The 23429-nt window shown below is 38.1% G+C and overlaps 1 long non-coding RNA gene across 1 annotated transcript; it reads right to left on the bottom strand.

Moving 5' to 3' along the window:
* Window positions 1–5831: 5831 nt before the first annotated feature.
* LOC131276244 (uncharacterized) lies at window positions 5832–13881 on the bottom strand. The gene is made up of 2 exons (XR_009183743.2): window positions 13697–13881; window positions 5832–5943 (listed from the first exon to the last, which is right to left on the bottom strand). It is a non-coding gene; the product is annotated as an uncharacterized lncRNA (long non-coding RNA).
* Between the last annotated feature and the right edge of the window lie 9548 nt (window positions 13882–23429).

The raw sequence follows: 23429 nt of genomic DNA, 5'->3' as shown, positions 1-23429 counted from the left end.
AGACAAGGATGCCCATTGTCTCCACTCCTATTTAACATTGTCTTAGAAGTACTTGCTCAAGCACTGAGGCAAGAACCAGATATAAAAGGCATTCATATTGGAAAGGAAGAAAGTCAAAATTTCCTTATTTGCAGATGACATGATCCTATACATAGAAACACCCTGAGAGATCTACAACAAAGCTTCTAGAACTCATAAATGGGTTTAGTAAAGTCGCAGGTTATGAGATCAATGCGCAAAAATCAGTAGCATTTCTGTACATCAATAATGAGCAAGATCAGGAGGAAATCAAGAAACAAATACCATTCACAATAGTAAATAAAAAAATGAAATACTTAGGAATAAATTTAACTAAAGAGGTAAAAAACTTATACACCGAGAACTATACAAGACTGTTCAAGGAAATCAAAGAAGACCTAATAAATGGAAGAATATTCCTTGTTCATAGATAGGAAGACTTATTATTATTAAAATGTCTATCCTACCAAAACTGATCTATACATTCAATGCAATCCCAATAAAAATCAACACAGCCTCTTTAAGGAAACTAGAAAAACTAACTATGAAATTTATTTGGAAAGGAAAGTGGCCCCAAATAGCCAAAGACATATTGAAAAAGAAAAACGAAATTGGAGGAATCAAACTACCTGACTTCGAAACATACTACAAAACTACAGTAATGAAAACAGCATGGTAATTGGCATAAGGAGAGACACACAGTCCAATGGAATCGAATTGAAAGCTCTGATATAGAACCTCACATATATAGCCACATAAAATTCGATAAAGCCACCAAACCTTCTCAACTTGGAGAGAGTGGCCTATTCAACAAATGGTGCCTGGAGAACTGGATAGACATATTGTAGAAGAATGAAAGAGGATTACCATCTCACACCTTATACAAAGATCAACTCAAGATGGATCAAAGACCTAAATATAAGAGCCAAGACCATAAAAACCTTGGAAAGCAGTGTAGGGAAACATCTACAGGAACCTTGTAATAGGAAATGGATTTATGAATATCACACCAAAAGCACGAGCAGCAAAAGAACTAATAGATAAATGGGACTTCCTCAAAATTAAAGCCTTCTGCACCTCAAAGGAGTTTGTCAAGAAAGTAAAAAGGGAGCCCACACAGTTGGGAGAAAATATTTGGCAACCATATATCTGTTGAAATAAGAAACTTATAACTTGCATATATAAAGAACTCATAAATCTTGAAAAATAAAAAGATAAACAACCCATTTAAAAAATGGGAAAAAGATTTAAAACAGACACTTCTCCAAAGAAGAAATACAAATGGCTAAAAAGCACATGAAAAAATGCTCTAAATCTCTAGCTATCAGGGAAATGCAAATCAAAAACTACAATGAGATACCATCTTACTCCCCGTAAGATTGGCAACTATGAAAAAAACAGAGGACTGCAAATGCTGGAGAGGATGTGAAGAAGGGGGAACACTCATCCACTGCTGGTGGGAATGCAGAAGGATTCAACCATTCTGGAGGACAGTTTGGTGGTTTCTCAAAAACTAACCATAGATTTGCCGTATGACCCAGCAATACCACTGCTGGGTATATACCCAGCAGAACTGAAACAAGGACACAAACCGATATATGTACACCAATGTTCATAACAGCATTGTTCACTATCACCGAAAATTTGGAATCAACCCAAATGCCCATCAACAGATGAGTGGATCAATAAAATGTGGTATATACACACAATGGAATACTACTCAGCTGTAAGAACAAATACACAACAAACACACGTGATAACATGGATGAATCTTGGGAACCTTATGTTGAGTGAAGCAACCCAGGCATTGAAGGACAAATACTACATGACCTCAATGATATGAAATAAGCAAGCTGCCTCAGAGAGCTAGGGCTTACAGGAAATCGGGGGGTGGAGGAAGGATATGAGCCGACGTCCTGCAGGGGTGGAATTTATGATGAGCTGGCGGTAAGTGTGAACACAAAGAGGAGATAAAATGGGGCAAGGGGTTGCCTTTTGGGTGGGGCTTTGCGGGTTTGAGGGGGGCTGGGGATGGGCGGATGGGTAATATTGCCCAAAAAGTGGGGGGAGGGAGGGGTAGCATATGAATATAGGAAAGTGTCAGGTGTTTGTTTGAGAGTAAAATGCTGAGAAAATCGTATCAAAATATAATTAAGAGGTTTACTTGTTTAGGATGCTCGGAGGGGATGGTCTGATGCGGGACGGGCTCCTGGGAAATGTTGTGAATGCTCATTTTGCCAGAGTGGGGTGGTACCATTGGGTAGAGACCCAAGCAGTGAGAGTGGGGGTGGACCCACATCCTGGGGAGGACTAATCAAATAGAGGGAACCATATCTCTCGAGAGTAAGGGTGGCTCCCAGGCATTGGGGCAGTTGAGCAAGTTGGGCCCTGAACACTGTTTGCAAGTGTCTCTGGACATGGCTCCTCAGGAAATGGAGGTTGGCTGTCTCTGTGGGCACCAAGGGGATGGGAAAATGGATGTTAAATGTGTGGAAGCAAAGTAAATATTGGGGTAAGAGAGGAGTTTCGCGAGTAGTGCACAGGGATGGATATAAAATATGTAATATTACACCATAACATATAGGGGACGACAGACTAATAATGTAAACCATAATGTAAAACATAGGATAACTAAAAATTTAGAAAACTGTATATCCTAAAGTATGGACCACAATGTAAGTGCAGATGTTGCCTTGTTTGAAAGCTATTGTCTCAGAGTCTGTACATCACTTTAAGTAAATATGATATGAATAAAGTTATAAGAATATCACTGTGGAAGGGAAAAAGGTTCTATGGTGGATGTGTGCGAGTACTATATATTGTATATATGAATTGCTGTGGTCTAGGGCTCTTGTGAAGAGAAGTTCGAATAATTAGGGGAAAAAAAAAAAGAAAAAGATAGGATGTAGAATTTTTCCAAGTCAACACGTATTCTGTATCTGACCTTTAAAACCCATCGCCTTATCCCATTTTGCTAGTAAGGGATCCTGACATTATATTGGGCTTCAATTTTCGGGAGGTTTTGGATCACAGAGTGGTTCAGCAGTGGTGGCAGAGGAATACTGGTATAGGACACTATTGACAGGTGATATAGGGCTGACAGGGAGCTATACAGGGCATATGTCCAGGGTGCATGGTAATGTTTTGATATACTCATAGTGGCAACAATTAAAAACTAAAGCTGGGGGAGTACTGGGTTCCTGGCTGGGGGTGCTCTGTTATGGCCCCTAGGGGAGCAGCGGCAGCCCCCCAGGTGCAATGGTAAGGACCAGGAAGGAATGAGGGTCCAACAGTGAGAGCATGATACTAATGACTATGCATGTGAGCCTATATGCCTGAAATAAGAACAAGGCCTAGAGCAGCACTGTGCCTGGGAATTTCCTCCTGACAGCCTTCATGTTACTCAAATGTGGCCAGTCCTCAAAGCCAAACTCAGTATGTAAATGCAATGCCTTCCCCCCCAGCATGGGACATGACACCCGGGGATGAGCCTCCCTGGCACCGAGGGATCACCCCCAAGTACCAACTGATGATGCAATTGGAATCATCATGAATTGAAGGTTCAATGCGGATCTGCAGAATATCCCTGTCTACATATAATAACATGACTTTAAAATGCTGTTTGACCTAATGTAAGGGAGAAATGGAAAGGAGAAATGAGTTTATATGGCTACGAGTCTCTAAAAAAGATTCTGGGGGCTTTCAGAAGGATTGCCCTTAAGCACAACTGAGCAGAGTCTAAGAGACAGATAAAGTAGATACAACCCCAGGTATTCATTCCTTTGAGGGCTAAAGAGACCCACGGGTTCTATGGTCATGGCAGATGGGGTTTACTGCCATATCAGATGGCCCTTCTTTGGAGCTGGTGTTTCTGCGTGATGGAGCTGGACTCAGATGAGATCTCTTTGCACAAGACTTTCATGCTACTTTACTGGAATTGTAGTTGGTGTTGGGGTTTAAGATATATTTAGGGGATTTGAATCTCTGGACTGACAATATGATAGCCAGGCCCTGAGCCCCAACAGACTTCAGCTCCTACAATCTGATTTATTGGACTCACCTCACTCAGCTAAGATGGAGTTGAAGAAGGACAACCACCACACCATGGAGTCTAGAGGGCCTACAACTGAAAGCAAGATGATTGCATCCAGTATCCATGTGGAATCTGAGCCTCCTCTTGACATAGAAGTGCAACGGACACAACCAATCCAAGGTCCACAGAGAAAAGGTGGCATTGGAGTGGGAAAAGTGGACATGGTGGCTGATGGGGTATGGGGAATGGCAGGAAGAGATGAGAGGTGGAGGTGCCTTTGGGACTTAGAGTTGCCCTGGATGGTGCTTCAGGGGCAATCACCGGACATTGTAAATCCTCCAGGGCCCACTGGATGGAATGTGGGAGAATATGGGCCATGATGTGGGACCATTGACCATGGGGTGCAGAGATGTACTTACCAGGTGCAATGGATGTGTCATGATGATGGGAGTGAGGGTTGCTGGGGGGGGGGGGGAGTGGTGGGGTGGGTGTGGTAGGGTTGAATGGGACCTCATATTTTTTTAATGTAATATTTTTACAAAATCAATTTTAAAAAAAGAAAAATAAAATAAAATTTTGCAATAGCCAAATGATTTTGCTTTAAGAAAGTACTATTCTATTTTCTCTACAAAATCATATCCTGCATACCATGTGTATTAGTCAACCAAAGGGGTGCTGATGCAAAATGTCAGAAATTGGTTGGCTTTTATAAAAGGTATTTATTTGGGGTAGGAGCTTGCATATACCAGGCCATAAGCATAAGTTACTTGCCTCACCCAAAGTCTATTTGGAGCAAGATGGCTGCTGATGGCTGCGAGGGTTCAGGCTTCCTGGGTACCTCCCTTTCAGGGTCTTGCTTCTCTCTGGGTTCAAGGTTCTTTCTTCCAAGGGCTTGCTTCTTCCTGGGCTCAGCATTCCTCTCTTCCTGTGCTGGCTTCTCTTTCTTCTGTGAGCTTACTTCACAGGGCGCCAGCTTAAGGCTTCAGCATCAAACTCTAACGTAAAAACCCTCATATCAAAACTCCAACTCTGTCCTTTGCCATTCCTTTTATCTGTGAATCCCCACCCACCAAGGGATGGAGACCCAATGCCCTAATGATGTGGTCCAATCAAAGCCCTAATCATCACCCAATCATGTCCAGGTACAGATCAGATTACAAGCATAATCCAGTATTTCTTTTTTGAATTCATCAATTAAATCAAACTTCTGCACCATGCAAGCTCGATTTAGCATAAGCCTAAGGTTTTAAGGTATCAACAGATCTTAGGCTCTATCTTAAAGTTGGCAATTTATACAAAACTCAAGTACTGTTGAAATCAAATTTTGATTCCCTTTTGTTAGGTTAAAACTTATTTTTTTCTACCATGAACATCTATGAGCACACTATAAGGAATCTTTTAAAGATGCTGTTTTTGAATCACTAAGCCTTTTAGAGCTTCTGAATATCAATCAAATGATGCACTCCCTAATTTGTTGAAGACCAGGAGTTTCTTTTACAAGTGCACACCTCAAATGGTTGTCCTTTGTTAATTCAAACATTCCCCAAGTAGCCACTGCAAACTCAAGTCATCCTTGGTGAGATTCACCCATGTATTCAGAAAAAAAAAAGAACTGATACCACAGTGAGAAAAGAGATATTAGAGAATTTTTCAGGAAAGAAGAAAAGAGATTTAGATTATGAAGTCCCCATGTTTAAGTAAAGGTTCCAAAAATGAAAATTGTATAGGCCTGTATTAATCATATTCTCTAGGGAAACAAAACCAACAGAGGATACCTGTAAATAGTTTGAAGTTTTATAAAATTGCCTCATGCAACCATGGCAATACATAAGTCCAAATTCTTCAGGGCAGGCAGCAAACCAGGGTTTCCAGTGAAGGTCTTTGATGAGTTCCTGGGAGATGTTAAAAAAGAGAGAGGACATGCCTTAAGCCAGTAACACTTCCTTATTATATTTTCTAAAGAGTTTTTTTCAACATTATAGTTTCAACCACATACCCGACAATCTCCTGGGTTCACCTGCTATCCCTTAATCCTTCCCCCAATTCCATGGACCATCTGACCCATCCTCCCAACCCTAGCCCCCCTGAAGCCTGCAAAGCCCAACCCAATAGTATCCCTATGCCCCTGTCTTATTCCTTCATTGCACAACTACGTACCTCCACTTTATCATAAATTTTTCCTGTGTGGGCATTGGCTCACAATCTTCTCTCTCCCCATATTTTCTGTAAGCCTATCTTCCAGTCTCTAGCTATCTAAGACAGCTTGGTTTGCTTAATTCTTATCAGGAAGGTCATGTAGTATTTGTCCTTCAGTGCCTGGCTTGCTTCACTTAACATAAGGTCCTCAGGATTCATCCATGTTATCCCATGTGTTAGTACTGTATTCCTCCTTACAGCTGAGTAGTATTCCATTGTATATATATACCACATTTTGTTTATCCACTCATTTGTTGATGGGCATTAGGGTTGATTCCAACTTTTGGCAAATAGTGAATAATGCCACTATGAACACTGGTGTGCATGCATCAGTTCATGTCTTTGTTTTCAGTTCTAGGTATATACCCAGCAGTGGAATTACTGGGTCATATGGCAAATCTATAGCTAGTTTTTTGAGTAACTACCAAACTGTCCTCCAGAATGGCTGGATCCTTCTACATTCCCACTAGTAGTGGATGAGGGTTTCCATTCCTGCACATCCTCTCCAGCACTTATAGTCTTCTGTTTTTTTAATAGCTGCCAGTCTAATGAGTGCAAGATGGTGTCTCATTGTACTTTTGATTTGCATTTCACTAACAGCTAGTCATGTTGAGCATCTTTTCATGTCCTTTTTAGCCATTTGTATTTCTTCTTTGTTGAAATGTCTGTTCAAATCTCTTGCCCATTTTTAAAATGGGTTGTCTTTTTATTTTCAAGATACAGGATTTCTTTATGTATGCTTGATAGGGGCAACTGACACAGGGTTCACCTGGGGCAGGCTTCTAGGGAGTATATGAGTGCTTATTTTGCCATATGTGTTATATCAGTGGGTGGAGACCAGTACAATGAATGGAAAGGTGTTATAACCCCATCCTGGGTAGGCCTGATAGTCTCAAACAGAGGGGAGAGTGTCTCTTGAGAGCATGGGTGGCTCCCAATGGGGGAGGACAGACTAGTGTGTCAAGCCCTCAGCATTGGTGTAAGTACCTATGAATCTTCTCTTTCAGGCAGTGAAGATTGGTTGTCACTGTGGGCCCCAATGGAAAGGGAGAGAGGAATATAATGGATGGAAGAGGGGGTAACTGGTGGCAATGGAAGTATTCTGCATCATCCTGCAATGATGGATACAGGCCATGTTAAATGTCACCAAAAATTTATAAAAGCGTATAGTCTAAAACATAAACCATAATGAAACCATGGTTAGTAACTATGTATTAATATTTGTACATCAGTTGCAGCAGATATGACATCCATGTGTAAAAAGATCGTTGCTAGGGAAGGGGGAAAAGGGTTTGATGTTGTGTATATGGGAGTCCTATATATTCTAAATGTGACTTTACTGTGATCTAAAACTTTTTTGAAAACATCACTTTAAAAAAGGATGCAGACACAGGAATAAATGGAAAAGATTGCCTTGCCACTGTACATACAGGGCAACACCTAAAACAGTGATGAAAGGCAAAAAATAAAAAAAAGTTTTGAATCACAGAGGGGTTCAGCTATGGCAGAGGAGGAGCACTGATGTAGGACGTCATTTAAGGAGGATGCATGGGTGGGAGGGAGTTTTCCAGGGCATGCATATACGTTATAAACATATGTTTGGATGTTTGTTGGGTATTGTATAAACATATGTTTGGATGTTTGTTGGGTATTGACATAGTGGGTAGAATTTCACATGATAACAGAGGGAGTGCTGCCCATTTTAATTGTTCTAAAGTGACCCAGCTGCTATATACTACTGGTATACAAGATATCAAGAAGTACAAGAATGAAATGAAACCACTGTCTATGATCTGAGTTTCCTGCCACTCTGAAGAAGGTCCATAGAGTTTTCTTGTTTATTTCTGTTGGTTAAAATAATACATTTTGCATGATTTCAATCACTTATAATTTTTGAAATTTGTCTTATGACTCAGAATATACTCTTTTCAAATATTTCATACACACATGCAGACATTTTATTCTGCAGTTCTTTGGTAGAGTGTTTTATAAATATCTTTTGGTTATGCTGTTGATTAGATAGGTCAAGTCTTCTCTATATTTTTAATGACTTTCTGCTTACATTCTATTATTTTTTAGGGTGGGTTTTGAAATAGCCAAATAAAATTGTTGATTTTTCTGTTTTTCCATTCAGTAGTCGCAACTTTTTTTCATGTAGTTTGAATTAAACAATATATAGTCTTGATGAATTGAACTCTTTATTATATTGAAATGTTGCTCTTTATCCCTTGTAATTTTCTTTGCTCCAAAATATGATTTTTCTAATGTTAACACAGTCATTCCAAATTTCTGTTTGTAGATCTCTACATGATAACCTGTGTTTATAAATATAAAGTGGTTTTCTTATGGAAATAATATAATTGGTTCTGCTCTTTAAAATAAAATCAACCTCTTCCTTTTACCTGAATTGTTTAGACAATTTTTGTTTAATACAAAAATTGGTATGGTTGGGTTTAAATCTATTCTTTTGGTGTTTGTTCTCTTTTCCTATCATTTCATTTGTAGAATGACCATTTTTTTTCTTTACTAGAGAAGTTATGGGTACAGAGAACAATCCTGCATAAAATGCAGGATTATCATATACCACCCCACCACCACCTTGAAATGGCATGCAACATCAGTTACAATTCATGATAGCACCCTTTTGCAATTGTACTATTAATTAAAGACCATGTAGTTCCTTAGATTTTTTTTAAGATTTAAAAAAAATTTCTCTCTCCTTCCCCCCCCCACCCCACTGTCTGTTCTCTGTGTCTATTTGCTGCATCTTCTTCTTTGTCCACTTCTGTTGTTGTCAGCGGCACAGGAATCTGTGTTTCTTTTTGTTGCATCGTCTTGTGTGTCAGCTCTCCATGTGTGCAGCACCATTCCTGGACAGGCTGAACTTTCTTTCACACTGGGTGGCTTTCCTTACAGGGCACACTCCTTGTGTGTGGGGTTCCCCTATGTGGGGGACACCCCTGCATGGCAGGGCACTCCTTGCGTGCATCAGCACTGAGTGTGGACCAGCTCCACATGGGTCAAGGAGGCCTGGGGTTTGATCCTTGGACCTCCCATGTGGTAGATGGATTTCCTATCCACTGGGCCAAGTCTGCTTCCCTCCTTAGATTTTTAAAATAAATTTTCTTCTGTTACCATAGATACAATCTAACAGTTCCCCTTTTAATCATATTCTTATACATGTATCAGTGCTGTTAATTGCATTCACATCATTGTGCTACCATCTCCACTATGCATTACCAAAACATTTCCATCATTCCAAACAGGAACCCTGTACAGTTTAAGCCTTAACTTCCCATTCCCTATTACAGTCCATCCCCTGGTAAACTATATTCTAGATTTGACTCTAGGAGCTTTCTTATTCTAGTGATTTCAAATCAGATAGCTCATACAATATTTTGGCCTTTAAGTCTGACTTACTTCATTCAATGTGAGGTCTTCAAGGCTAACCCATGTCAACACATGTATCAAGACTTCATTCTTTTTAGCAGCTGAATTATATACATTGTATGTATATACCACATTTTATTTATCCGTTCATCAGTTAATGGTAACTTGGGTAGCGTCAGTCTTTTGGCAATTGTGAATAATACCTCTAAGAACATATTGTTTGCAAATATCTGTTCAAGTCCCAGTTTTCAATTCTTTCAGAAATATATCCAGTAGTGGGATTGCCAGTTCCTGTGGTAGTTCTATATTTAGTTTTATGAGGAACTGCCAAATTGTGTTCCACAGCAGCTGCACCACTTTACATTGCTACCAATCATGAATACCTGTTCCTGTTCCTCTGCATCCTCTTCAATACTTATTCCCATTTTTTTAAAAAAAAGTAGTCATTCCAATGTTGCTGAAATAGTATCTTATGGGTTTGATTTGCATTTCTCTGAGGGTTAATGATGTTGAGCATCTTGTCATATGCTTTCTGATCATTTTTATATCTTCCTTAGAGAGTATTTAGCCAATTTTTAAATTGGGATGTTAGTCTTTTTGTTGTTAAGTTGAAGGATTTCTTTATACATACTATATATGAATTTTTTATCAAATATGTGGTTTCAAATATTTTCTACCATTGTGTAGCTTGTCTTCTTTTATGATAAAATTCTTTGAGGACAAAAGGTTTTTATTTTAATAAGTCCCATATATCAATTTTTTTTCTTTTTGTTGCTTGTGTGTGCTTTGGGTACAAAGTCTAAGAAAACATTGCCTAACACAAGATACTAAAGATGCTACCTTTCCTTTTCTTCTAGGAGTTTCATAGCTGTAGCTTTTATATTTAGGTCTTTGATCTATTTTAATTTGATTTTTGCATATGGTGTGAGGTAGGGGTTCTCCTCCTCCTTCTTTTTAATTTTTTTTTTATTTTTGAAAAGTGTTCTTTCCCAATTGAGTGGTTTTGCCCTATCTCAAAAATAAGTTAGCCATAAATATGAGGGTTGATTTCTGAACTCTCAATTCTATTCCATTGGTTTATATGCCTATCCTTATGCCAGTACCAAGATATTTTGATTACTGTGGTTTTGTGATATATTTTTGGTCAGGAAATAGGGCTCCTCCAAGTTTATTCTTCTTTTTCAAGATGGCATTATCTATTTAAGACACTTATCCTTCCATATAAATTTGATGATTTACTTTTCCATTTCTGCAAATAAAGTTATAGGAAGTTTATTGGGATTTCATGGAATCCACAAGTTGCTATGGGTAGTCTTGGCAACATAACTTATTCAGTCTTCAAATCCATAAACAGGAAATACACTTCCATTTATTTAGGTTTTCTTTCATTTCTTTTAGCCTTTATAGTGTTCTGCATGAAAGTCCGTTATATGTTTGTTAAGATTAATTCCTAGGTATTTAATTCTTTTAGTTGCTACTATGAATGGGGTTTTCTCTTGATTTCTTCTGATTTTTCATTGCTAGTGTATAGAAACACCACTGATTTTGAGTATTGTACCCCACCACTTTGTTGAATTCATTTATTTGCACTAGGAGTTTTACTGTGGATGTTTTCAGGAATTTCTGTATATAAGATCACAGCATTTGCATATAGGGAAAGATTTACTCCTTCCTTTCCAGTTTGGATGATTTTTGTTGCTTTTTCTTGCCTAATTGCTCTAACAAGAACTTCCAGTACAATATTAAGTAACAACGGTAACAGTGATCATCCTTGTTTTGTTCCTCATCTTAGAGGGAAAGCTATCAGTCTTTTAAACTATTAAGCAGGATGTTGGTTGTCAGCTTTTCATATGTGCCCTATATCATGCTGGGGAAGTTTCCTTCTATTCTTATTGTCTTAAATAGTTTTATCAAGAAAAGGTACTGGATTTTGGTCAAATGCCTTTTCTGCATCAATTGAGATAATCATGTGTTTTTTCCTTCATTTTTTAATGTGGTATATTACATTATTTGAATTTCTTATGTTAAACCAACCTTGCATATCAGGCATAAATCCTACTTGATCGTGGTGTATAATTCTTTTTAATACGCTGTTGGACTCAGTTTGTTAGTATATTCTTGAGGATTTTTGCATCTATATTCATAAGACATATTCTTTAGTTTTCTTTTCTTGTGGTATCTTTATCTGGCTTCAGTATGAGGGTGAGGTTTGCCTTGTAGAATGAGTTAAGAACTGTTCTCTCTTCAATTTCTTGAAAGAATTTGTGCATAATGGGTATTAAATCTTCTTGGAATCTTTGGTAGAATTTCCCTGTGAAGCCATCTGGTTCTGGGCTTCTCTTTGTTGAGAGGTTTACTGTTTCAGTCACTTTACTAATTACTTTATTTGTTGAGATTTTCTATTTCTTCTTAAGTCAATGTAGGTAATTTACATGTTTCTAAGAATTTTCCATTTCATTTATTGTATTTAATTTATTGGCATACAGTTATTTATAGTATCCACTTATAGTCCTTTTTTATTTCAGTGGGGTTGGAAGTGTTGTTCCTCTTTTCATTTCTGACTTCCATTATTTGTATCCTCTCCCTTTTTTTCTTTTATTGATATTTTCAAAGAACCAATTTTTTGTTAGTAAAAAGAATTCATTGGGAAATCGGAGAAAAGAACAGAGCTTGCTGAGAAATGGAAAAGAAGGATGAAATACTCATCAAGATTTGATGCAGGGTCTTCTAGGCAGGGAGTGGGTTTTGACATGTGGGGTCACCTTTTAAGCTATTATTTCTCCCTTGCTAATGCTAAGGGGAGGGGCCTCAGATGTTATTGACTACCTCACCAGTGGTGGGGGTCAATGGTGTGGCCTGTTTGGAATATCCAGGACCCCTCTCAATTCTCGGACCATAAGGTCAAGGTCAAGGTCTTGGCAGGTTCTCACTGCCATGTTGTCTGTCAGCCAGGTTGTCTGCTGGGCCTGCTGCCTTTGCCCTTTCACTATACTAACTTGCCTCAACTCCTTCCTCAGAGAGTTCATGCCTTTATTCCTAAGGGAACTCTGAGGAACATTGGTTGTTCTTCTGTAGCTACTTCTTGTTGAAGAACCAACTTTTGGTTTTGTTGATTCTCTTATTGTTTTCTGTTTCATTTATCTCTGTTCTCATATTTAGTTCCTTTCTTCTGCTTACTTTGGGTTTAGTTTACTTTTTCCCCCTACTTCTTCTACTTTTGAGGTTAGGTCACGCATTTGAAGTATTTTTTTCTTTTTCAATGTAAGCATTTAGATTTAGAGTGTGAGATTTATGTCACTAGAATTTCTTGTGTCTGATAACTGCACTTAAGGTGATTAAATAAGTGAATATCCTTCCTAAGAGACATAAAAGGAAGCATTGTGTTTGAGGATTACATGTACAACCTGCTTTCAAATGTTCAGATGGTAGATAGATAGATAGATGAATAGATAGATAATATAATGATATGACCAAAATGGAAAAAATATTAAAATTTTTGGATCTGGGTATCTGGGTACTTTGAGTGTGGTATTATGTTAGATTTCTCTGTATGGGGTTTGTATTATTTCTGCAACCATCCTGTAGATTTGAAATTATTTCAAAATAAAAAGTTAAAAAAAATAGTATGTTGCTAAAGAGTCAGATAACAGCTAGCAATCCTTGTGATCAATGCAGCCCTTGTGTGAACGGTCAAGAGAAAGATGAGAATGAATCCAAAGATCACACAGACAGAATGTACATCCTTGAAATCTAAAGACTTTAATATTGCAATATTTCTAAGTTAGTTTTTAAAGATGAAATTAGTAAAGTAAGTTGAATCTCTGTGCAGGGCCTGTCATAACCCCTCTCATACTCATAACACACATTCAAGTCCAGGCAGACACAAATTAAGGAGGGCACTGACAGTTGGAGTCTCATCTGATCACCATGGGTTGGCTTAGGTGTCCTAGGCCACAAAATGAAAAGTTTATGTGGCCAGCATTGGGGGTCTGCAAGTCCTCTACCATGAAACCTCCCAACAAATAATTCAGATGGTTACAGGTAGGGGAAGACACTTACCTCTTTCTTTTCTAAGGCAGTCGGGAAAAATCTAGGGTGGCCATCCCTGCCAGCCTACAGAGCTTAGTCCATATCCCCTGGGTCATGAGATGTGATCACTGATTTGTGGGTCAAGGTGTGGGAAAGATGGAGGCATTGTTTTTCTATACCCCTCCCCCACCTCCACTAAGGTCTGCCTTGGTTGCCAGGCAGTTGGAGGTTCTGGGCAGGATGCTCACCATGGGGTTCTATCTTTTGTTGTGGGAACAGGTTCCTGGCAACCTGATGTGACTCAGCAGAGGCCTTGGGAGCATTGTATGGTCTGCTGATGGTCATGATGCTCTGTGCAATCCTGATCTTGGTGACCTTGTGCCTGGTGTTGGCAGCTCTGCTAGAGGACTTTATACAAAGCCTAGATGCCCAGGGAATGCTGTGGAAATTGGTGACTTGGATAGTTATAGTGGGGTTTTTTAAATTAAATCTTACTATGATGGGAGGAGAGACAAAAAACTGGCCACTGACATTTCTGCTCTTCTAGAGGGAACACAACAAATTGTTGATGTTTCACTACATTGAAAAATAATTTGGAGACCTTAACTCAGCTATAACATAAGACAAATTCAAGAATGAAGTATCAGAAATTGTATACATGAAACCCATGAATAAAGAACTGGAAATCTACAACTCTTTACTTGGACTTAAAGTAGATGAGTCTAGAAAGTCATGGAAAGGAGAGACATCTAAATGTTTACAAGAAGTTCACCTGATGGTTGACACTACAAGTAAAACTCTGACCTTAGAAGACTCAACAAGGCAAATCCAACATCAAGTAGTTCCAAACAAATCATATTTCAAAATCTCTCAGGCAAATATAGAACAGCTTCCCACATCCATGACAGGAGCTTTGGAGGAAAATTCCAGGTTTGAAAGAAGCATAAAATTCTATCACAGGAATCTCAAAAACCACAGTGTAAGCTGGGCACATTTACTAAAGAGAGAAAAATCTCAGGAAACTCTATAAACTACCTATGGAACCAGTTCTTAGTAATAAAGTGGGTCAAATCAAACCTCCAGATGAGCATTAGCTTAAGAGTTGTCATTCAGCTGCTCTTGAGGAAAATAATATATATCTTGTGAACATGGAATTGGATATACTGAAGACATCAGAAAATGGAGACCTCATGGTGGGAGAATCCAAAGGAATGTTGATTGATGCTGTGGAGTTAAATACTTACTTACAAAGTCTTAAGGAAAAAGAAAAGAAATGCATGCAAAATTAGAAGAAGAAATTAAAATAATCAGTGAACTTGAAAATCATGTTGGAAGATTCCAAACTGAAAAAGCTTTGCTCCAGGTAGAACTCTCCTAATTGGAAAGGGAGAGGCAAAAGCTCCAACAGAAACTTCAAGTCCATCCGCATCAAGAAAAGGAGACAAGTTTTAATCGAATTGTCAAGTTAAAGAGAATTTACCCCATAAAGATGGAGGAATATTTTTCCAAAGCAAATAAAGACATCAGCAATGGATGTGAAAAGCTGAAAACTTATAAAATTCAAGCAGAAATCATTGCAGAAAAAGTTGATAGAATCACTGAGTATTATGAAAGCCTTATTTCCCAGAGGCATAAAGCTCATGATATGGAAATAAGAGCTGTGATACCTGGGAGAAACCTATTTCAACTGAGAAAAGAAAACACATCCATGGCACAGAAACTAATCAAGGAAAAACATAAAGTTTCTGAAAATTATCATTCCACTCCTTGTGTTTCAAATGGAGCACTTGGCAGAGTCCTGGAACCACAACCAGGAACCCTTTGGATCAACAGTTTCCCAAGGAAGCAGGAACATCAGGCTGAAATGGTAAAGCCATGCCCTATGTCAACCAGCTACCACACCCTGGGGTCCCTGAAGTTGGGTCCACCCCATCCAGTCAGCAGGTGCCACAGGAGGTCAAGACAGATCTTGCCTTGTAGCTTCTCTCACAAGCAGAAGCAGCTCAATAGAATCTTCTTCAACCCTCTCACCTGATAGGGGAGCAGCCAACCCAGGCTCTGTTCTTCCACATTGCCCTCCTGTCAAATGTCAGAGGTTAAGAAGGAGTCCCAGGAGGAATGTTCTTAGAAGATGATAAGCTGTGCTTCCCCCTATTCTGGAAAGTGAGGAGGAAACTCCCCAAGAGTCCATTTACTAAGAGAATTCCTTGGCTCAACACTAATCTCCACTGGTAACAACAATGTATCAACACTAACCTCTTGACTCCAGCTTCTGTTTATATAACCTGGAAACAAATGTAGCACCTGCTCTGTGGATCCTGATTCCAACGAGTCTACTTTGATGACCCACAACAGCAAGACCTTTTTGTCTCAACTGATACATTTTATTTTTTCTCATTTAGTCTTATTCTATTAAGAGTATAAAAATGGCATAATTGGATATTTGATAAGTTATAGCTATTAGTATATTTCATAACTGTATATTACATAATATGAATCTATAAGTTTATTCTATTCTATTTAATTATTGTTTATACTATTTATTTATTCTATTTAATTTTACTTATATTTATAGATAGGTTTAGCTTGTCATTTGTAACATCAACTGTAGTAGAGTTTCATATGAGAATGTTTATTTCTATATATCAAAGGGTCAATACCCTCTGGTTATAACATTAATGAAATTTACCATTATCAAATTTGTATAATTAATAAAACAAAGTTCATTTAGCTTCTGTGTCCTGTTTTGATAAAAAATCAGAACATGGGATGTGTTTATCAATAATATACAATTTAATCCATTTTACTTACCAGAAAGGTCTATGTTTCCTGAACAGTAATTTATCATGTGGTGACCTTTATTTATTTGTCATATTTCTGTATGTCTGCATTTCTTAAAAGATATTATGGAAGAAGTCTATCAGGCACATGAAAAATGCTTCCACATAGAACACATATTTGTTCTGTATTTAGGTCCCATGATTTCAGGGAACCACCTGCCTTATTTATCCCTGTTTACCCAGCATCAAGAGTAGTTCCTGATAGGAGCAAGGACCCATAAATAATTGTTAAGTAAATGGCAGGAATCAGTTTTTTAAGTGTGCAATACTTTAGCTCATCTTTCTGAACCCATTCATTTCCTTTCCCTAAAATATGTATAACAGTTTTATTGTTATTTATTTTTTATTTATGATTCACATACTGTCATAGATTGAATTATCTATCCAGAAAAACAAAACCACATTCCTAATACTAGTCCTGTTGACATGAACCTATTGTAAATAGCACCTTTTGAAGATGTTATTTTTTATTAAGATGTGGCCAACTGAATCAGGATGGGTGTTAATCCTATTTTTGAAGACCTTATAAAGACAAAGTCATGGGGAGAAGCAGAAAGTCAGCAGGAACACCCAGATATGAAAAGAGAGGGTATACCCATGGGCTTGGAAAGCCAAGGAACCCAAGAATTTTCAGATTGCCAGCCAGCCAGAATGCTACAAACTCTGGGAGGAGGCAAGCCTTCTAAGCCTCTGAAACATTCAGCCAGTAAATTCCTGTTGTTAAGCCAACCTATTGTGTGGTATTTGTCATAGAGGCTGTGAAAACTAAGACACATACCATACAATTCATTTAAATTGTAAAATTCATTCTTTTTGATAGTCACAGAGGTGTGCAACCATTATCACTGTCAATTTTAGAACATTCTCATCACTAAAAGAAACTCTATAAATTAGCAGTCCCTCCCCATTTCTCTCCAAGTCCTCTAGTCCTATGTAAACTTTAGTGCTTTCTATCCCCATAACTATACCTCTTTTGGACAATTCATATGAATAAAATAATACAACACGAGGTATTTGGTAGAAAAATATTTATAGAATTATAGGGCATGGTTTGAATGATTTTCAGACAGCTCTTACAAGGCAGAAGTGTGTGTGTGTGGATGTGGGCAGAAATTATTTAGATTCAGAAACATAGCAAGGACACTTTCTTGAAGAGAGTCTTGAGGGGCAAGCTCTTTGTCTTGATTCTTAAGCCATTTAGATCTTTCACAGTTTTAATTTCCAAGAGCAAGTACTCATGGAGCATCCATTTACAGTACTTTGGCTTGGTCTCAGTGTTGTTTAACATAAGAAGAGAATTATCTTGGCTTTTGTTATTAAGCCCTTTAATCTTTTTCCAACTGTGGGAAACAAAGGCATGTTGTTTCCATGAAAGCAAGTTACCTCCTTCATCACTGAGTCATGCTGTCTCCATAGCTATACATGCAGGTCATAAATCTAGCAAGGAGATGTGTACATTCAGGTGGAACGAGGACTAGGTAGAATGGACCAACCTGGGCAACAAGATTTATGGGTATGTTTTCTCAACAATATAATAGAACATTAAAATTTTGAACATTGATTTATAATCATAGATTTTGATCCATTGTGTTACGTAGGTTGAGGTAATGGGAATAGTTAGCTAGAATAGTTGCTGGTTCTCATGATTGCTTGGGGTATATAAAGAAGCCCCTGAGATTAATAAACTTGTCTGATGAGCTTGAGGCTTCAATGCTCTCAGATCCCCTGATCCCAGTCTCTCTTTGTCTTTCATTCCTGATACCCTTCGGGTCCATGACTCTGACATCTGGCACCCAATGGGGGCCTGAAGCTGTGACTGCAGCAGAGATTCTTCCATGGTAGTATCGGGAACACAGAAACTGAAAACCTTCCTGAAAGGTTAAGGTGTCCATTGAAAGGTGACTTGAGTCTGACAATACAGTGGTAAGAATCTTAATTAATTTTGCTTTCCGCTAGCTTCAGGGTAAGGGAAATCAACCAGGACGTCTGGAAGAATATTCACAGGTACTAAAAACTCTTTTAAATACTGTTGGCGTCTCAGTGAAAACTGCTGATTTACTTGAACTTTTTGCTCTAGTACAAAAACACTGTTATTGGTTTCAGCCACAAGGAAAAAATCCTTTAAATCTTAAACAGTGGAAACAGGTAATGAAGGTGCTACATAGAGCATACCAAAAAAAGAGAGACTATACCACTGTCAGTGTGGGCTTTAGGGCAACAGATTGCAGCAGCCTTAGCTCCACCGTAGTCTGCAGCGGAGGAGGAAGAAATTACCACCTTTTCCAGGGAGACCCATGACACTGGCCATCAGAGTGAGGATAGGGAGGAAATAGAGGACAAGGACGAGGATGAGTCCCCCAATGAAAAGGAAACTAACCCCTTTCTTCCTAAGCAGATGTCTAAATTGAATATTTCTAAAGCCAGCATTTACCCTAATTTGTGTAATGTAGTTCCTACGGTCCCCCCAGTTACAATGCCTACAGCCCCGAGAATATTTACTTATGCCATTGACACCAGGCCCTACACTAACAACATATTCGTACCTAATCCAGTTCCAACTACTCCCTTAATGCTTTGTTTGCTGCAAGGATCTCGACAGGGGGATCCTGAAGGAATGCGATTACTAACAGCTTTCCCTGAAAATATTCAACAAGTTTCTCCAGAGGCAAACAACCCTCAAGGGGGATATAATTTTCATCGTGAACCCCTGCCATTTAAAATTCTGAAAGAACTTAAACAAGCCTGCGCACAATTTGGAACTAATAGTCCTTGCACTTTTGGCTTAGTGCAGGGGCTGGCTCAAGCTGACTGACTTATCCCCTGGGATTGGGACACGCTGGCTAGAACTGTTTTAAGCTCAGCTGAGTTTTTGCAATTTAAAACCTCGTGGGCAGATGAAGCCAATATGATTGTGCACCGTAATGCAGGACAGAATCCTCCCGTTCTTTCTTCTGCTGAACAATTACTGGATATTGGTGATTGGTGTGGAATTCAAAGACAGCTCCAATACAATGATCAGGCCATAACACAAGTGTGAAATTCATGTTTGGCTGCTTGGAATTGGATTTGTGTACCTGGAAAACCTACTCAATCTTTTGCCAAAGTGATCCAGGGAGTTAATGAACCATATGTGGAATTTGTAGCCCGATTAACTGACATTTTGATGAAAACAATTGAGATACCAGATGCAAGAGAGCTAATTTTGTTAATGCTTGCTTTTGATCAGGCTAACAGTGAATGTAAAAAGGCTGTCTTGGCTGCAGCCTTTAAAGGTAGCTCGAAGGAGGAGAAAAAGAAAGGAAATTGTTTTAAATGTGGGAAGCCTGGTCACTATCAGAAAGAATATAGATCTTTCAAGCACTAGAACATTGCCTGTAGAGGCTGAAAAAGAATTGGCATTGATAGAGGATCAAGTCTCTCAAGGGCAATTAACACAAATAGAACGTGACAAAGCTGTTGATTTGAATATTTTCTCAACCCCTCAATCTCTTACAGCTTTATTTTGGCAAGAAGGTATATTGGAATAGATTTTTTCTTCACCTAATAATAAACAAAAGAGATTGTAAATATATCTCCAAAAAATTATTTCCATTTCTAGCAAAGGCCGTGTTAGATTGTTAAAATTAAAGGGGTCTGATCCAAACAGGATTATTTGTGATCCTTCTCATGAAGAAATTCAACACTTATATATAACTTATATATTACTCAATGGCAAATCGCTATTAGTAATTTTCAAGGCATTATTGATAATCATTATCCTACTTCCAAATTGTTAACATTCTTATGAAGAACCACTTGGATTTTACCAAAAAAATGTGAAAACTGTTCCTATTGAAAATGCATGGACAGTATTTACTGATGATAGTACTAATGGAAAAGCAGCATACGTTACCTCTCAAAAAGAACAGGTTTGGCAGACTCCTTATTCATCTGCTCAATGCACAGAGCTTTCAGTCATCATTAAGGTTTTGCAAACATTTCAGGAGCCCTTGAATATTGTCTCTGATTCTGAATATGTGTGTTTAACTGTAGCTCATATTGAAGCAGCTCATATTTTTATTACTGATGAATTGTCTCAACTTTTTGCCGACCTTCAAGCCCTCATTCGGCAAAGAAGTTAGCCCATATATATTACTCATATCCGGTCTCATTCTTCCCTTCCTGGTCCTCTAGCTACCCAAAATGCCCAAGCTGATCTGTTAGTGGGATGTTTGCAGGATGCAACTAAATATCATGCATTGACTCATATTAATACTAAGGGACTTAGACATAAATTTCCACAATCGACAAAATATCAAAGTCAAGAGATTATTCACACCCATCCCACCTGTGGACCCTTGGCCACAGTGCCTTTTCAGGCTGGAACTAATCCCAGAGGCCTGGTTTATGATCAACTGTGGCAGATGGATGTTACTCACATACCATCATTTGGTAAATTACAATATGTCCATGTCTGTATTGACATTTACTCTCATTTTTTCTGGGCCACTGCACAAAGTGGTGAACGTTTTCAACACATTTGTTCCCATTTGTGGTCTGCTTTTGCTGTGATGGGATGCTCCTTGAAAATTAAAACTGATAATGGCCCTTCTTACACCAGTAAGCCTTTTGCTTCCTTTTGTTCTATGTATGCTGTTGAGCATGTTACTAGTATTCCTTACAATCCTACAGGTCAAGCTATAGTTGAACGCAGCCATTGTACCCTGAAAACTATGCTTTTAAAACAAAAAGGGGGAGATGATATAATTATAACACCAAAAGATAAATTGGCAAAAGCTTTATTTACTTTAAATTTTCTTAATGTTTATAATTCACTGACACCTGCAGAATGTCACTTTGGAAAATGTCAAACATCTACAGTGGACACTGGAAATGAAGATCAACCAATATTCTGGAAAGATATTTTAAGCAATGAATGGAAAAAAGGCAGGATTAAAGTATGGGGGTGAGGCTATGCTCTTGTATTTCAGAAAATGGAGAGCAAATTTGGCTACCTGCAGAGAGGATTAAACCATGGAATGAATAGATGGGGTCTCCTACAACTTCTGATGATGGTGATCATAAGTAATAAGGAAGCCATGGGTAATTACACCTATTGGGCCTATATACCTAACCCCCCATTACTCAGAGTGTTAACCTGGAAAAATCCATCCTTTCCTATTTATCTGAATAAGACCATATATTCCCTTGACCAATTGATGATAGGTTACCAATTAAGTCTCATGAAGAATGATGAAGAATCTATAATCTCATATTACCATTTGATTCTCGACCCCTATGCATTGGAAACCATCCTCCATGTATGTATGTTAAAAATTGGACTATGATTATCTTCAAAAATAATAAAACTAAGGCTTTAGTAACATTATTTCCTTCTTATAATTATATGGTGACTAAAAAATCTACCTATAATTGTCTGCAAAGAGATATTTGGGATAAAGAAGGATGGCAAGAATGCCATATAGGAAGAGGATCTGTCATTTTTAATGATTCCTATCGAATAGTGTGGGAAAGTGCCCCTATGGGGAGTCCCACCAAATATAATGGCAGATTTATTTGGTATGGTCTAAATAGTAAAGGACAGCAAATTAGTAATATGCAATATCCCTTTCATGAATCCCTTGAATTGGATGAAAAAATAATTTTTACCAAAAATAATAGTGTTTGGAAATATAAAGGAAAAGGGATCCCTTCTCCACGGTGTAATATTACGTCTATGCATAGTCAAAAGAATTTGTGGAAAGGTTTTCTGGGAATAGCACCTACTATAGAATGGATTGGGAATAATAGTGAGAATGGTCAATATTTGCATTTAGATCAAACTCATCATTTTCAATTATGTGTAAGAGAGCCTTACACGTTTGTGGTTGGAAAACTAACTATAACTATATATAGTTATATATATATATAGTTATGTAACTATATATATAACTATATATATATAGTATATAACTATAACTATAAGAATGCTCTATTTTATGAAAGTGGGGTGTTGTATACCTGTTTGTCTAAGAATATTTTACAGAATGGAGATTTCATTACAATGGCTTGAAGGCAGTGGGGAGTGTGGATTCCAGTGCAACTAAACCGAATTTGGCAATCGTCACCTGAACGTCAACTGCTGTTCCATATGGCTCAAGAAATCCTGAAGTGCTCAGAGTGATTTGTGGGACTGTTAATAGCTGGCATATTGGGACTGATTGGTGTTATTGCAGCTGCTGCTACAGCTACCATGGCCTTGCATGAGACTGTGCAGACTCAGCAATATGTGCATGATTGGCATAAGAATGCTAGTGACTTATGGCATAGTCAAGAACATATAGACAAAGAATTAAACAATAGAGTTAATGATCTAGAATCAGCAGTTTTACATCTTGGAGATCGAGTATATAACTTAAATTTACTTAGAGGTTTAAAATGTGATTGGAATGAGTAGTTTTTGTATTACTCTGCTTCCTTATAATAATTCTATGTTTGACTGGGAAAAGATTAAAAATCATTTGATATGTCATAAGAGTAATATGTCATTAGAAATAGAAGAATTACATAAAAAGATATTGGAAATATCTCATAATCAGATTTATGTAGCTGATGATAAGGATATCTTTAATGATTCGATTTCTCATTTCAATAAGTTTAATCCCATAAATTGGTGGAAGTCTCAACATTTTTTATCAGCATTAGGAATAAGACTTTGTGTGTTAATCTTGTTGCTCATTGTTGTTGTCTGCCTGGGATGAGGTGTTTGCCGAAGACTGCACCATGTGAATGCTATGGGACAAGCCAATAATTTTGTACTTGCAAGAATCTTGCAATGAGTTCCCTATGGTGAGTGTGCTTGGCTGGTATTCAATGATGGGTAAGACTCTCAGAGGAGGGCAACCTAAGACAGGCACAGCCACCCTGACTAAAACAAAAAGGGG

Source organism: Dasypus novemcinctus, chromosome 27 (genome assembly GCF_030445035.2).
Source record: "Dasypus novemcinctus isolate mDasNov1 chromosome 27, mDasNov1.1.hap2, whole genome shotgun sequence".
Classification (NCBI taxonomy): domain Eukaryota; kingdom Metazoa; phylum Chordata; class Mammalia; order Cingulata; family Dasypodidae; genus Dasypus; species Dasypus novemcinctus.
This window is presented reverse-complemented; position numbering and strand designations above follow the sequence as displayed.